Source organism: Triturus cristatus, chromosome 4_1, assembly GCF_964204655.1.
Source record: "Triturus cristatus chromosome 4_1, aTriCri1.1, whole genome shotgun sequence".
Classification (NCBI taxonomy): domain Eukaryota; kingdom Metazoa; phylum Chordata; class Amphibia; order Caudata; family Salamandridae; genus Triturus; species Triturus cristatus.
Window position 1 is genome coordinate 1,270,054,846 of NC_140585.1, and position 16,755 is coordinate 1,270,071,600.

At 43.7% G+C, this 16,755-nt stretch overlaps 1 protein-coding gene across 1 annotated transcript in view; it reads left to right on the plus strand.

Annotated features, from left to right (window-relative positions):
- The window catches only part of NCKAP1L (NCK associated protein 1 like), a 1,693,457-nt gene that overhangs the window by 1,448,596 nt on the left and 228,106 nt on the right, over positions 1–16,755 (plus strand). The gene's annotated exons all lie outside the window — the stretch shown is intronic.

Below are 16,755 nucleotides of genomic sequence, written 5' to 3' on the forward strand. Positions count from 1 at the left end.
CATCCATAAACAGAGCCATGGTACACATTTTGTTTTGCAATCCATCCATCAACCAGGTATTGCAGTACCTCCAGGAATGGTGCACTTCCCCACCTGGGGACAACAATCTGTTCAAAGAAAGACAAGAAAACAAAAGTAGCGCTTCACTGCAAAGTCTGTTGAGTGAGGCTGATGTGTTTGGATGTGAATAAAACCAATCTGGCCACTTTGCAACCCCTCTGTCTTGCTTTATTTAGTAATGTATTTATTTTTCATATTTAAAACCTTCTATTTCTCTCCATCCCGTTGCACTTTGGAATAGAAAAATGTCAGAAAAAGGGCATTTCCCGCAAGAGTGTTTTTCTTTTTTGGATCCATTTCACAGGGAAGCAACTAAATGAAAGAAGGAAAGAGGCTATGAACCGTTACTTCAAGTTACGGTTTTCAGTAAGTGAGGAGCAAGACAGAAAGCGAGGGAATAATAGGAAGAGAGGGGGGGACAGCTACCAGCACAAAAAAGGAAGAGGACATTGCCCGAGTCCCATTTCTTCTCTGCCCGTCCCCGAACGTCCACGAAAGCAAGCCGAGCCTTATCTGAATGCCCTTGTCCGCCCCCAAAATAGTGCCGCCTGGGACCGTCCGCCCCTACCGCCCCCCCTAGCTACGCCACTGGTGGAGGTGGCTCCTATGAGTGAGCAGGTTTACACTGGCGTTGGTGCGAGGACTCGGCATCAGTGGTGGCTGACATTTATTTCAAATGGTGTGGCGGGCAAAATACGAGTGTGAAAAAAGGCAATTACCTTTCTGACTTGCTGCACAACGTGCTCCTCGCTTAGGTGCCTTCTCTCTTCTAAGCTCCGGACCCAGGAAACAGCATGATAGCAGCACCAGGATTGGAGGGAGCGGCCTCTCTCAGTGCTTTTAAGAGCACTGGAGGCCTGCACTTTCTCTAACCCAGCTGTCTAAGACAGCGAGGTTAGAGAAGTTCCAAATGCCAATGTCTGGCTGGCTGTTGCAAGACGACTGGCCAAAGGGACATGCACACTTTAAACAAAAGTGACTTCAGGCCACTTATATAACATGTAGTCTATAAGTACAATAGGAAACTTGGAATTCTCTGCCAATGCTCTTAAGGGAGCAGCCACATCGAAAGACAATTTGGAGCAGGGCATTGAAAATTCCACTGCGCTAACAGGAGAATGCTGAGCTACCGGGTCTTATCACACAAAATGCAGGGACCACTCGATATCTTTGCCAGCCACAAGTCTCCAAAAATCCTCCAGCACCCTGCACTTCATGGCATGAATCCAAATGTGGCCCTCATGCATTAACTCCAAGACCCTTTTTCTCAAGGTGAATGATACGACTGACAGACGATTTCTACATAATAATCGCAAGTGATTTCAGTGGTTAACTGGAAGTAAGGCTTCACGTGCTTTTCTAAGTGCTTGACTTTAGGCCAACCTTGAGTCACCCATTTCATAACATCCTTGAGTAGAACGTTCATATCAAGCTCAGCTCTACAATGTGTTTCTCTGAAAACACCACTTGTCACATCATCAACCTAGCGGGTCATACAAACGTTTTATTCATCATCAACAACGCTCTTCTTCAAAGCTCGCACTGGCATTCTTGTAAAATAATCAGCAGCAATGTTCATCTTCCCAGGTAAGTACTCAATGTGATAATTGAACTCCTGCAGCTGATACTGACACTTGGCAATTCTAGGAGTGGCCTTAGCAAATTTCTTCATGGTAAGCAAGTCAATCAAGGGTCCATTCAAAAGATACACCCCACACACACGTGCGGAAAAACTGAGCACCCCACCACAAAGCGAAAGTCTCCTTCTCAATGGTGGAGTAAGTGTTTTCCATGGGAAACAACATTTACAACGCAGTCATTACATCGCACTACCTTTACAACGCAGTCATTACAATGCAACATCTTTTACATCGCATGCCATTACAACACAACCATTATATCGCATGTCACTACAACGCATGTCATTACAACGGATGTCACTACTACGCATACCATTACAACGAGTACCATTACAACGCATAATTTTTACCCTTACACTATCCAACACTTACCCTACTGTTGCACTCACTGGAGTAGAAATAGTAATTTCTACCCCTACACTATCCAACACAATCCAACCATTAGGAGCAGAGAACAGAGGTGATTGTTCGCTGCACTGGTTTTCCCGCATTTTACTTGATATTATTGTTGAATATGCTCTTAACTGTTTTTAACTCTGTCAGCCATACCTGATTTTAAAATTGAATCATTGCTTCATTTACCAGGCATTCCATGTGAATCCCAGATTGACAACTCAGGCCACCATCTTGGGCAGGACGCGCTCTAGTTGTTTTGGGGCACTTCACTTAAAAATGCGCGCTGCGCGGACGAGCTGCTGGCGCGCCTTAGGCACGCCTAAGACAAGCCCGTCTGCGCCCGTCAGCGTCCCAAAACCGGCCAGCGCCAGCCACGCTGCCCGTTTCCAGACGGAGACGCGAGAGGGTCGTCTGTCTTATAGTCGCGCCGAATTGTTAGCAATGAACCCACACCAGGATAAGTGCAAACGACATTGGGCAGTCTTAGACAATTTCAACAGGAGCTGCGATAACTGTAACTTTAGTTTTTGCACTGAATTGGCAGTTTGTGTTCCTCCTGCTTCTTTCCCTATAGCCACTTCGAAAGGGCACTACATTTGGGTGGCTTTAATCAATACCCGCTCGCTAGTAAAACATGCCCCAGATATTTTTGAGCTCCTCTCAGATGAGCAGCTCGATTTACTATTTGTGACTGAGATGTGACTCAATCCGTTTTCTACCCCAGCTATTGAGTTAGCCATCCCTGGGGGGTACAAAATAGCCAGAGCGGACCGCATAGTGGGAAGAGGTGGAGGTATAGCGGTGGTGTTTAGGGATACGTGGGCCTTTACCCCCCAAGGAGACTCAAGGTATTGGTGACGGGGATGCACTTGATTTCTCCATCATTATATCGCCCCACTTCACGCTGGGTGACACATTGGTGTACAGCCCCGCCGGCCCCACAGGAGCCTTTCTGAAAGCTCTAGATGAGGTAATTGTCCCTAGGGCTTTGCGCTTCTCGAACCTTTTACTTCTTGGAGACCTTAATATCTACGTGGATTGCGTGGAGGAAAGTGATACTAGGGAATTATGTGACTCACTTAACCTGGCTCAACTCACCCAAAGGACTAGTTCTCCATCACACTGTGGGGGGCACATCTTAGACCTGGTCTGTTCTAATTTCCCTTTATGTGTTAAGGAACTCCTTCAAGTATCCTGGTCGGATCATTTTTTGATCCAGTTCTCATGGACCATTCGGATGCCTTATTCTACTAAGGGACATCCCCAAGGCAGACCTTCCCAAAGAATCGACCCTTCTGCTTTCTGTAGGGCTCTGTCAGACACACGCCCTACTGCTGCCATAAATCTGGACGGAGCTTTAGAGAGCTTCACTAACTGGATTTCCCGTGCAGGTGAATATTCATCTCCGCCCCTTTCTAACAAGCGAGTAAGAAACGCCCCTTCGAAACCTTGGTACTCTAGCAAGTTTAGGGAGCTAAAACAGTTCTGTAAAAAACTGGAACGTAGCTGGAGACAGGCCTACTGCCCACTGGCCAAAACAACATTAAGGAAGGCTCAGATAGAATATTATGCTGCTATTAAGGAGGTTAAAAGCAGCTATTATGCGGAGTGCATTGCTATGTCCAAAAACAACAACAAGGAAATCTTTTCTATCGTTCAGAGTTTTTTAATTCCCGGCGCTGAACGCATTGCCCTTCCGGCATCTGTGGCATGGTGTGTGAAGTTGTCTTGTTTCTTTATAGATAAGATCCAGGCGATCCAGGACAATTTTGGGGCCAGATTACCTGGGCAGGCAGGGTCTTCCATTTTGAATATCTCAGTCTCTAATCCGTCTGTTTCCCCTCTGATGGGGTTTCCTCCCATTGCCCCGCTTGACTCACTGTCCATCCGTAAATCTCTGAAATCGGGTTCTCCAGCTGACCCGTGTCTGGCTAGGCTTCTAGCGGCAGATGCTTTGGTGGTCAATCCAGAGGTTAACACCATCATAAATGTGTCGCTTCAGACTGCCACAGTCCCACCTGAGTGGAAGCAGGCTAAACTACTACCACTATTAAAAAAGCCTTCTCTAGCTCCTGACACGCTAGCCAGCTACCAACCTATTTCTCTTCTCCCGGCTGTGGCAAAGGTGTGTGAGAAAGCAGTCAATAAACAGCTGGCCACCTTTGTTGAGACATCTGGCTCCCTGCACCCTGTCCAATTGGGATTTAGGGCAACTTACAGTACAGAGACGGCCCTCGTTGAAATGTCGGAGGCGATAAGAGAATGTTTGGATGCAGGCGGCAGAGCGGCTCTGATTTTGTTGGATCTCTCTGCCACCATTGATACGGTGCCCCACCGTCAACTACTAGCTAGTCTTTCAAGCATTGCCGTTTCAGGACTGGCAGAGGACTGGCTCAAATCATTTTTAGTGGACAGAACTCAGCAGGTATGGCTGCCGCCATTCTCCTCGGCCCCTAGAAATGTGACCATGGGAGTTCCACAGGGCTCCACACTGAGTACCCTTCTTTTTAATCTATATGTTACTCCCTTGATTTATCTAGCAGAAGAGCTGGGAGCTAAGATCATAGCTAATGCTGATGATACTCAGCTCCTCTTTACTTGGAAGGAAAACGACTGGTCCCGGGATCGGGCTAAAAACTGTCTTTCTGACGTTTTTAATGGGCTTGCGCTGGCACAGCATAAGTGCAACGAGGACAAGTCGGAAGTATTTCTGTATGGATCCTTCCCCCCTCATTTTAGGGAGGCACTTTGGCCGACAGACTACCCTATGTTCAATTCTGTCGGCAATCCTGTTAAGAATTTGGGAGGCTGGTTCAGTGAGGACCTCAGGTTCTCCACGCAGATAAAAAAACTTGCTGGAGTGTGCTTTGGCACACTGAAATCGCTCAGAAAGTTTCTTCCGCTGCTTCCCAGGCCAGCTAAGGAAATGGTGACCCGTGCCCTTATCCTGTCACACATTGACTATGCCAATGCATTGTATATTGGCCTACCTGGATACCAGCTAAAAAAATAGCACACAATACAAAATGCTGCAGCTAGAGTTCTGCCCAGCATCCCAGGAAGATCAAGTATGAAACAACACCTACGGGATCTACACTGGCTTCCTGTGGCCTGTCGTGTCCAGTTTAAAGCCCTCATTCTTGCCTATGGAGCTCTGCATGGATCTGGGCCACCCTATCCTAGGAGACGCTTTGGCTTCTACGCCCCCGAAGACAACTGCGTTCAGCTGTGCAGCATCTAGCAGTGGTTCCCCGCTTTCGCCTCACCCGAATGAGGGGCAACTCTTTATCCTTTAAGTCAGTAGAAGCCTGGAACTCCCTCCCTTTTAAACTGCGGAACACCCAAGACCCCAGGCTGTTTAAGAAGCAGCTAAAGACCCTGCTTTTTAGTTAAGCTTAGTTACTCTCAGCTCCATTGCTTTTGCAGATGGCCTCCGCACCAGGACACTCTTGAGTATCCGTGCACGATACAAGTGCCAATAACATAACATAACAACATAACACTTACCCTACTGTTGCACTCACTGGAGTGGGAATAGTAATTGTAACCCCTACACTATCCAACACTTACCTTACTGTTGTACTCACTGGAGTGGGAATAGTAATTTTTACCCCTAGACTATCAAACACTTACCTTAAATGCAATGTAATGGTATGCGTTGTAATGGTATGCGTTGTAATGGTATAACGCGATGTAATGGGATGCGTTGTAAAGGTAGTTTCTAAGAATACGTTGTGATGGCATGCGCTGTAAAATCATGCGTTGTAATGGATGTTGCGATGTAAAAACTGCGTTGTAAAGGCATGTGTTGTAAATGTTTGTGTTGTAACGTCATACATTCGTTTTCCATCACCCTCATTGCTCTTGATGCAAATGCTATGATGCCTTCCTTACCCCTCTTTCTCTTTTGCTTAAGTATGACTCAAATGCCAAAATTGCTTGCATCCATGACAATGATGGTGATGATAGTGCTGTCTCTATCGTCAAATAGTTTTAACAGTTCAGCAGAAATAATGTTCTGGCGTATGGCATCAAAAGCTTTTTGACACTCCCATCCTGCAAATACGCTGTGCCTTTTTTCAACAAGTGTCACAATGAATTGGTTTTGTTAACAAAATGGGAAACAAATTTGGAATAAAAGTCTGCTAACCCCAGAAAAGACCGCAACTGATCTTTGTTGTTAGATGCGGTGCATCTTCAAATGGCCTTCAATAATTTTACTTTGGGTATTACTCCATTCAAGATATATGGTGATCCAGATATTCAACTCCTTCTTTCTCAAACATACACTTGTCACGTCTGCTTTAAGATCTGAAGAACATGATCTAATCTCGCATTATGCTGTTCAACGGAATTACTAAAAATGAATATGGAATCCTGAAAGTATCTCACACCCTGACAATCTTTGAGCATTTCTTTAATGAGCCTTTGAAAAAATCGATGCCAAGCCAAAAAGCATGCACTCAAAATCAAATGTTCCTTCAGTAGTAACAAAAGATGTTATGTGTCTATAATCAGGCTCAAAACCACCCGATCATACGCAGCTGACATGTCAAATACGGTGAATAAAGAAGCATTCTCAAGTGTGCTTAATATTTCATTTATGTTGGGTAAAGGTTCTCTATCAACCCCAATATACTGATTCAATTCAAACAGATCAACACATAAACGTATCCAGTTGTCCTTCTTGTGTGCCATAAGTACTTGAGCCAGCCACTCAGGCTCTTCTATTGGCTTAATTCCCACTAACTCATACAGCTTGTTTAACCCCATACCTAGGTTAAACAAAGATAAAAGTACATTGCGGAATTCGTGTGCAACTGGCAAAGACCCTGTTTCAGAACTATATGGAGTTGAAACCCAACTAACTTTCCAAGGCTTTCAGTAGTAACTTCAGGAAACTTCTTCACTCATTGATTCTCAAGCAAGACATTCATGCATACTAATTACGACTTGGAAACCACACACTAAGGATGGTTGGGATCAAGGAATTTTTCCAACTTACCCTGGTTATTCCAACCGAAAAGATTTGATAAGTTTTGCCACATAAACTTTACACAAGGATTTCTTACCCTCAAATTCCAAGATAATGTGAAATTGTCCTTCAATATCTATTCTCTTACCCTCATATTCATAGACTATTATCTTGTGGCTTGTGGCAAGAAATGCTTCAAAACATAAGTGCTGATCAACGTAATAGGTGACCCTGAGTCAGCCACCAACCGTACCTCAATACCATTAATTATAACATTACAAAATGAGGGCTTCCTTTTGAATGGTTTCACCAGCGCAACAATCTCATATTTCTCACCATTAGTGTCCATACATGGCAAATCATTGTAATTACCCCGATCAGATGATCCATCAACCACGTCAACTGTAATGATAAGAGCACATTCGCTTTCAACCATGCTTTCCTTCCCTAGATGACCAACCAAAGACACAGTAGTCTTATGTCGGTTGCAAAACACTCTAGCAAAGTGCCCCTTCTGGTTATATTTGAAACACATCTGAGTTAAAGCTGGACAATTTTTTGCAGAAGCAACATGTGTGTGACTGCCACCTCTAAAGCATTTTATGCGGTCTTATATCTTAGTCTTGTCTTTTTTGTCATATAAGCAAATATTGCTCTTAAATAATGAATTCTGTTTCAGCGCTTTCCGATGATCTTCAGCCTAAAGTTATGGTCACTTCCTTGAATGAATCATGTTCCAGAGGCTTAGATATTTCTTTACATTACGCCTGTGAATTCTCATTGCTCCTACAATCAATAAGGAAAACTCGTGATCAGGAACTTTAGTGGACAGTAATAGTTCATTATATTGTTATTGTTTTTTTTATTTAGTTGATCATGAATGAGCTTCTCCATGAACTAATGTTAATTTCATGTTGAGGCCAACTTTCTAAGGGCTGACACAAAGTCATCAATACATTCACCATACAATTGAGAATGTGGAAGAAGCGTATGCATAGCCAAGACAACATTGCTCGATGTAGCAAATTGTTTATCCAGTGGCTTGATGAGCGATACATAATCGTCTCTTAATTCTGCACGCACCATTTCTCCTGATGACCCTTCTAGACTAAAGTGCATGTTTGCCACAATTGAAGGAAGTATCCTCAAGACCAACCTGCCTTCTGGACCCAAATTGTTTAACAACAAAGCTTTTTTCTTTGTATTAGTGAACTTGTCCCCATCTATTGCATCCAAGTACACTTCAAAGGAGTCTTTCCAGTGTAATTAATCTAAAGGTGGATGACCATGGACAGCCAAACAAATGACGTGGAGCCATATTCCCATCCTTATCCACAACTTAGGTAGCAGAGTAACAGCGCTTAGAATTGGTTAAGGGAGTCAATTGGAGTGAACAGTGATGAGTTGCAAGACAATACAATCCGATTAGGCGACAGTATGCCTATTAAACAATGCCTAAACTGAGTCCCAGACTAATGTGCACAATGTGCAGTGTGCACAGTTTGACCACACGAAAATGGCGGCCAAAAGCAGTAAAAGCAAAGCCCAGTCCAAAATGGCATGTTGAACTTTTCCAAATTGGCAGCCATAAAGATAACAAAGTGTCCATCTTTATGGAAAATTGATCAAACAGTCTGCTTTTTATGTTGCCAGTAGCGGGATGACATGTAAAGACAAAAGCAGTTGTGTGTGCCCAACTGCTCAATGGGCCATTGCACCTACAGTAAATGACGAGCCAGCCCTACCACAAGGTCCAGGGTACAGGATCACAGCAGGGATGATGGCGGCAACTTCAATATGCTAGCTTCGGAGGCTCGCAGCTCAATTCACACAATTCGGCACACCACAGTGAGTAAATACAGCAACCAGGTGCTCGGGCTGGGATAGTTCACCCTCTCTTCAACAATTAAAAGAAGATGAATGGCACCATGCAGGTATGGGGAGATTTATTACAGCCATCTTCTCCAGGTCATACAATCACCAGTACCTCACCTCAACTCTCTCTGTCCTTCGCCTCGACTGCCGTGTCCCGAATCCCCGCTCCTGCTGCATTCCATCCATGCCCCCTATATTCTCCATTTTAGCCTAAGATAGATCAACAGCTGTTCGGTTTCCTCCAACTCCACAAGACAACTGCGATCATTAAACTATGTCTTCGCCTTCCACAGTAACTGTCTTCAGTGTAGGTGGGTGGGCCTTTGTGTTTGTCGCCACCAGATTATCGGATGTGGCCGCTCATCTTCCTTTTGACTTGTTGCTCCCCTGGCCTGCCTGGATTGTTCATAGGTCGTCTGGGGAGGCAGGTGTGGGTGCACTGAACAATGACGCTCAGTGGGTCTCCTGTCTACACACTGAGAATGCTAGATGCATTTTGCACCATTTCTCCTGCCCGCTGGCTCCCACCCGGAGTCATTAGAACCATATTACTTCTTGGACATCTGGCCACATTATGTCTCTGAGCCCCTTTAGTCATTGTGAACATGTAATCATACAGGAGGGCAGGCAGTCTCCCCTGGTAGTTATGCAAAACGTGACAACAATTCTAAATTAAATATGTCCCTGTCTCCGAAGATATTAGCTTAGAGAGAGGATAATATATATTGTGCCTACTCAAACAATGCTTTATTCTGGTCATCAGTGCAAGGTTCACTTGCTTAACTCATGGGTATGTAACTTCCTGCCCACACACATAAGTTGCTTCCTACGTGCATAAACTGCACAATGCAAAAACGATTGTATGCCACTAAGTGGGAGTATGAAAGGTTGAATTAGTCAAATCACCCTCTTTATATATGACTGACAGACAGACTGATTGACTGACAGACAGACAGACAGACAGACAGTCAGACAGATAGATAGACAGACAGTCTGACTGACTGACAGATAGATAGATAGATAGATAGATAGATAGATAGATAGATAGATAGATAGATAGATAGATAGAGAGACAGACAGACAGACAGACAGACAGACAGACAGACAGACAGATAGATCTGCACAGACTTAACTGTAGAAGTTGTCACCGTGGTCTAGCATATGTAGGGACCCGTCTTCCTTGCAAAATTCACTCAATATGTTGATGTGATTACTTTATTCAGAATTTAATATTTTGGTGCGTCTTGTTATGCCATTACCCTCTGCTGCTGTTTTCTCTGTTACGTTATGGGTACTTATATAGTGCACAACTCATGTGGGAAGGTATCCTGCCGCTGAAGCACCACTCTCCCTTCAGCCTGTCATCATCTGCCCCTCCTCCAAGACTTTTTCATATTAAAAATGAAATGATAATAAACCCTGTGTTATTATCAGTTTATTTTTCGTGTTGTATGACTGCTGGCATGTAGGGGGGCGACTCTCCTCTGTCATAGCGGAGGAGCCACCCTGTTAAATATTTACACATTTCTGGCCACATTTCTCATGCCTATGTATATTTTTTGACCTGGTTTTACTTAACCTGTTGATTTTATCTTTGTTGGGGAATGAACTTGCTTATTTAATTTCTATTATACTTTCTTGATTCCACAATTTATTCATTTGGGTCACCATGTCCTTATCTTTTTGTGGTGGCTATTTGTGTTTCATGCATAGACTCCACAATCTATTTGTGATCAAGCATTTGTTGGGACCCTTCTTCTTGCAATCAATCAATCAATCAGGGAATTTTAAGCACGCCACTCACCCGTGAGGGTCTTGTGGAAATATGGATTTTCCTGGTCAGTTATGTCCCCTATCTTGGACCCCAACGGTTCTATATGCATGTCACAAGTACATGTATGTTCCCTCCAGTTCCAGTTATGAAGACGCAAATACATGTGCGTCCACAGTCAACATGTCCTCTGTCAGATCCGCCATGAATAGGCCGGATATTCCATTCCTAAGTACAAAAGGCCACCGGTTTTATATGGTTCACTTATGCTATTTTACAGTCTAGGCAAGTAGGCCCTGATTCTGTCATCAAAACTCCTCTTGCCTTCTGCCTCTGAAAGCTCCAGTCTGAGCCTGCATCTGTGACCATGAACTTTGTCTCATTCTCTGCGCGGCTCACAAAGCCTGACATCAGCCTATTCTCTGCCAAGAACTGTATTTCACCTTCGAATTATCTGCTTCCCCCTCAGCCGATGCATTCCTGCCTAGTAGTTTAAGTAAATATTCTTCCAGCTACCCAGCAAAGAGCCCGGTTTTTCTGTCTTAATACAAGTAATTCATAGCCCTGTTACTATGGAAGATTCCTGCCCTCGCATTTAGTGTAGACACTTAGACGCTTGTACACGCACACACAGTCAGTATAGAATAGATTCTGTCCGAGAGTCCTTCCTTTGTGGATAACATAGTTCTTTAAACATAGGATGTTAGATATGATTTGGGATTAGGTTGACATAACCCCAGACTTTTCGTCTCCACATGTAAAGCTAAATGTCAAGTCCCTTTCACCCCCCAGTTACACGTCAATCACACGTCATGCTGCTGCGCGCGCATCTATGCCAAATATTATCTTATAGATCCACCTATATATGATCTCATAACCAATTATGTTCCTTTTTACTCCTTATTACACCCATTTTCGGTTACGTAGACAATTCGTCACTTTCCTTATCAATTGTTACGCCTACTGTATTCGCTTCATTGTAATGTATGTATTATAAAAGCCATTTCATGTCAATAATGTGTGTGCTTCACTTCCTGAACCTTCGTGGTGACGGAACATTGAGAGCAACCGATTATAATCGAATAATGGAATAAAGCCCATTCCGAACCTCTAATACCACGGATTCTGCCTCTCATTTTACTGAGCTATTTTATTATGTTCCTGTATCAAATTCAGTCCCGGTAAAGGAGAAATATTTACCACATGAATGGCGCCCGAACAGGGACACTTTCTCATCTCACGCGCCGGCGGTGAGTTGCAGCCCCGGTCTCCTGCCACAGCTGGACGGACAATAACGCGTACCAGCAGGATTTCCTGTAGTTCCCTCCGGTCAAGTGGGGGCGACTGAGACTGCGATCAACACCCAGACGAGGCGGTGAGAAGTGCGAAGTATCCCGACCAGAGCCTAGCTGAGAGAGCAAGATCCGAGGTATACAGAAGCCCACCAGTTCTGAAGTCCCAAGTCGAGTCCAGTGTCCGACGAGTCGAGTCGAGTCGAGTCCAGTCCGAGTCAAAGTTCAAGTTACTGAGGCCTTCCGTTTCCGAAGCTACCCGGTGAGTACCATTACCGGGGAGGCATTTCTGACGTGCACATAGGTTGTGCCGGTCAAGACGGGTTTGGGTACACAAATCCGGTCTGCACTGTTTAGCAGTGTATCAGTACTGTTTAGCAGTATATCAAGTATTCCGAAGTGTCTAGTTATTGTCTAGTTATTGTCGAGAATTAAGCTTGGTGATTAGTTATGCAGACGATCATCATTGTTGTTTCAGTTAATGGTTAAATGTTTAATGTTTAATGTGTTTAAATACGTTCTGTATATTGTGGTATGAATGACTGTTCATTATCGTGTTTATTGTATTAAGTTTGTTCAAAAATCAAGTATCAGGTCAGTTGGTCAAAATCAAGTATAAGGTCAGTTCTCAATATGCCGCTCTTTTCAAAATTAAGACAGATCACTACAAGAAAAGGGGTACTCGAAGAAGCCGTTCCTATTCCTCCTAGGGACACTCCAGGGCACTTCATGTATCATAAACATGGCTTAGACGCTATATTATTTTTTGATTTATGGGTAGACTACACCAAGGGATTACCAGAAAGTCAGAGGTGGCCCACAGCGGGAACCTGGGATGCAGAGTGCATCATGAAAGTAGAAGAAGAGTTATGGAAAAGGAAAGTCAGACAGTCACAGAAAGATGCCATTGAATTATGGCGTAAGGAATCGCATAGACGAACAGAAAAAGCACGTAGACAGGAAGAGAAGAGTAAAGAGAATTCCAATAAAGTTCAAGAAAATCTATTAATTGAGGAAGGTATCCGAGTGAAATCAGAACAAGTAGACAGACAAAGAAATGCCCTTATGAATGGTATGTATCCCCTTCTGGCAGAAGGATTACCTAAGGCTACCCCAGAAATACCGAAAGACTTGCCACCCCCATTATTTCCAATAAAGGTACACCCTAAGGGGCATCCTAGAACCGCAGAAGATGTTTTTCTTTCCTCATATTTAGATGACGCAGCTCCCGAGTATGCTAATTCCGCCCCGCATAGACCGCATACCAGAGAGGTCCAACGTTCAGATCCGGCATCCGTATCTCCACAGTCACAAGTTCTGGCAAGCACATCTGCTTCTACATCTGTTCCCACAGCTGCTTCTATAGCTGTGTCCACACCTATAGTTGCTGTATCACGTTCAACGAATCCTTTCGCACCCGACACCCCAGATGGGGCTACGGGAGGTGCTACCAATATTTTCTCTACGCCACCCAGAATAAATAAACTTACATTTCAAGAGTCAGGACATTCACGTACACCCAAACTCCTTAGTACCCGTGCGCTTAAAGAACTTCTTATAGATTGTAGATACGACCCTGTGCCCGGAAAAGAGGACGAAATGACCCTAGCATCATTACGTCTCAGACGAGCCGCAGTTTATTTAGGGAAGTTACCAGGAATGACTGCACATCTAGATGAAATATACCATTTTGTCCGAACAGGGCGAGATCCAGGATGTATTAACAGAGCTATGGAATACCAGAAGGTAGAGATACAGGGGGAACTGTTACGTTTCCTCATAAACTGTGTGATCAGAAATGAAGACCGACCGGGGGTAGACCCGGAAGCAATGAAAATTCTTACCCGATGGAGCCAGAATATTTCAGAAGGGAGACATGATAAACAAAATTGTATAATAGCCATGTGCCGAAAGATCCGTAAAGAAATAGAACGCCTACACGAAGAGAGATTAGAGGTAGACGAGTTTGAACAAAGCGAGGAAGAAGGGTCAGGACCGCTCACAGGACAGTTAGAAACTATAGCCTATGTAGGTAAAAGAAGATCTTGTAATAGTACGAGATGTCTTAATGACCCGATACGTCCGATATGTCCAGACAATAACAGGGGTTTCCCAACACCCATAGTCCATATAAGGTCTAACGAGCATTCGTTCCAAACAGCTGACAAATTACTCCGAGAACGAAGGGGTTATCATTTCCTCGATTCTATGGATGAACAAGATTTAGCCAGGGCAGCTGTCCATTGGGTGGACAGTCCCGGAAAATATAGTGATGATACAGTAGTACGCACATTTTTTGAATCTTCCCCCAGATGAACAGAGGTTAGCTGGGATTTATATGATTCAACAACTCATTATACTATATCGAAGTCAACATTCAGATCCTGGTCCCTTACCCGATATATTGACTGAATTACTCATGAATAGATGGAGAGGTCCAGGTACTAAGTTAATTAAAGAAATTCTAGAATCAAGAAAGCAATATATTCTTTTTGTATGTTCAGAACATGTTCCATTTCCCGTCAAGGAAAGAACTACGTATCACATAGATAGACAGAATCCCTTACGAGAAGTGCACCCAATAAAGGGCGAGGACAATCAGTTTAGACGCGTATTTGTATATACGCCCATATCGAAAATAGAATTGTTACAAATGAAGAAAGTGGTACCCAGTCATGACAAAGACCCAGCGGGTTTTCACCGAGAAATTAAAGACATGCTACTCATGGGAGAGTATACCTACCCCGACATTATGACAATATTAAAGGTATTGATGCCTGCTGGCATTTATGAGAAACTCAAGGAAAAAGAGTGGGAGGTAGGAGACCAAAAGATAGAATGGTCAGTGTTAGAAGCAGAAGAAAGGGCCCGAACTGCAGGAGCAGGGCTTGGGGACAAAACTAAGGCATTACCAGGATTACTAGTACAGGTACTGCCGCGTTTATTAACTACGAAAAAGGAAGATTGGGGTACAATTTCAGCCTGTAAACAGAAGCAAGATGAGGACACTAGTGATTACTATGCCCGATTTGAAAAATGTTTTGGTATAAATAGTGGCATAAAAGCAAGTAGCGAATCATACCCACATCTGTTTGTAACAAAATTAGTAGAAAATGCCCTGCCCCCAGTAAAGAATAGAGTATTAAAATTCGAGAGTACCTGGCAAGGTAACACTCCATCACAAATGTTACAAATGTTACAGTACCATCACAATAGAATTAGAGAGGAACAAGAACATGAACACAGACGCATGAAAGACACGAAAATGAAAATGCTAGTTTCTCAGACAGTTCCAGCTGAAGGGCATAAAAAGGGTACGACACATTCCGATTCAGCAGGACCCGTAAAAGGGACATGCAATTACTGTAAAAAGCCAGGTCATTACGTACACGATTGCCCAGTTTTAAAACATAATATCAGCATAGGAAAAACACAAGAAAGATCACGGCCACTCAGACAAGATCAGAATGAACAAGGAGCTTTGCAGCATGCCCAGGCCATGCCAGCCGCACAACAGCCAATACAGTTTGTGCCAGCTGCACCACCGTTGCCTGTTACTGCCACACAGACAACAACACGACAAATGTATCAGACCGCACAGTATGAATATCCTGAGTACCAGCGTTACGCATGAAAAAGCCTAGGGAGGGAAATTGACTTACCCCTTATCGAGATCCCTGTAGATCAAGAAGGACCTTATGTACACAGTGAATTATTAGGCCAAGACAGAAAATTTTTACTCGATACAGGGGCAAGTCGAACAACTATAAAACGTAGTGAAGTTCCAGGGGCACCCCTCTCAGGCTCACAGAATATTTCCCTGGGTTTTTCAGGAAAGCCTATTGTTAATGAAGTGTCACAGCCTCTTCCACTTACGATAGGACCTTTGACCCGAACCACAGATTTATTGCTTACTAAATCATGTCCAGAAAATCTATTAGGAATAAAAACGTTAAAAGCTCTAGGAGCCATAATATGTTGTTCTCCGGAAGGAGTAAGATTGTTTTTACGTGATTTTAAAGGTCACTATGTATCTAGAGACATGGATCCCCGACTACAGACTTTGCCCACACGTCTATGGGCACAAGGCCCTACTGATGTTGGTTGCATGAATATTACACCATATCGAGTCACATTAAAGGCAGGAGTGGTGCTACCACGAATGCGACAATACAAGTTACCCCCAGATGCTGTAATGGCTTTACTGCAAATCATTGACGAACTCATTGCCCAAGGAGTGGTTGTAGAAACTGACTCCAATGTATGTAATTCCCCGATAATTCCGATTCTTAAACGAACAGATCCTAAGGCCCCGCCAGTATATCGATTGGTTATTGATCTGCGCGAATTAAACAAATGCATTGTGCCACAATTTCCTGTGGTTCCCGATATCTCGTCATTACTGACAGCTATTGATTCCGAAGCAACATTTTTTACTGTAATCGATCTCAAGAATGCCTTTTTCAGCGTCCCAATAGATCCGGAAAGCCAATATTTATTCGGATTTAGTTTAAATGGACGTAGCTTTAAATTCTCACGCGCACCTCAAGGATTTACAGAAAGCCCCAGCATCTATAGCCAAGCACTGAAACGAGAACTTGACAGTATACACATGCCAGTTAACACTGCTCTGCTTCAATATGTCGATGATCTGCTGATCACCGCCCGAAGCGAACCTGAATGTGAAAAAGCATCACTGACAGTTTTACAATTTCTAGCCGAAAAAGGGCACAAGGTGTCCCCTTC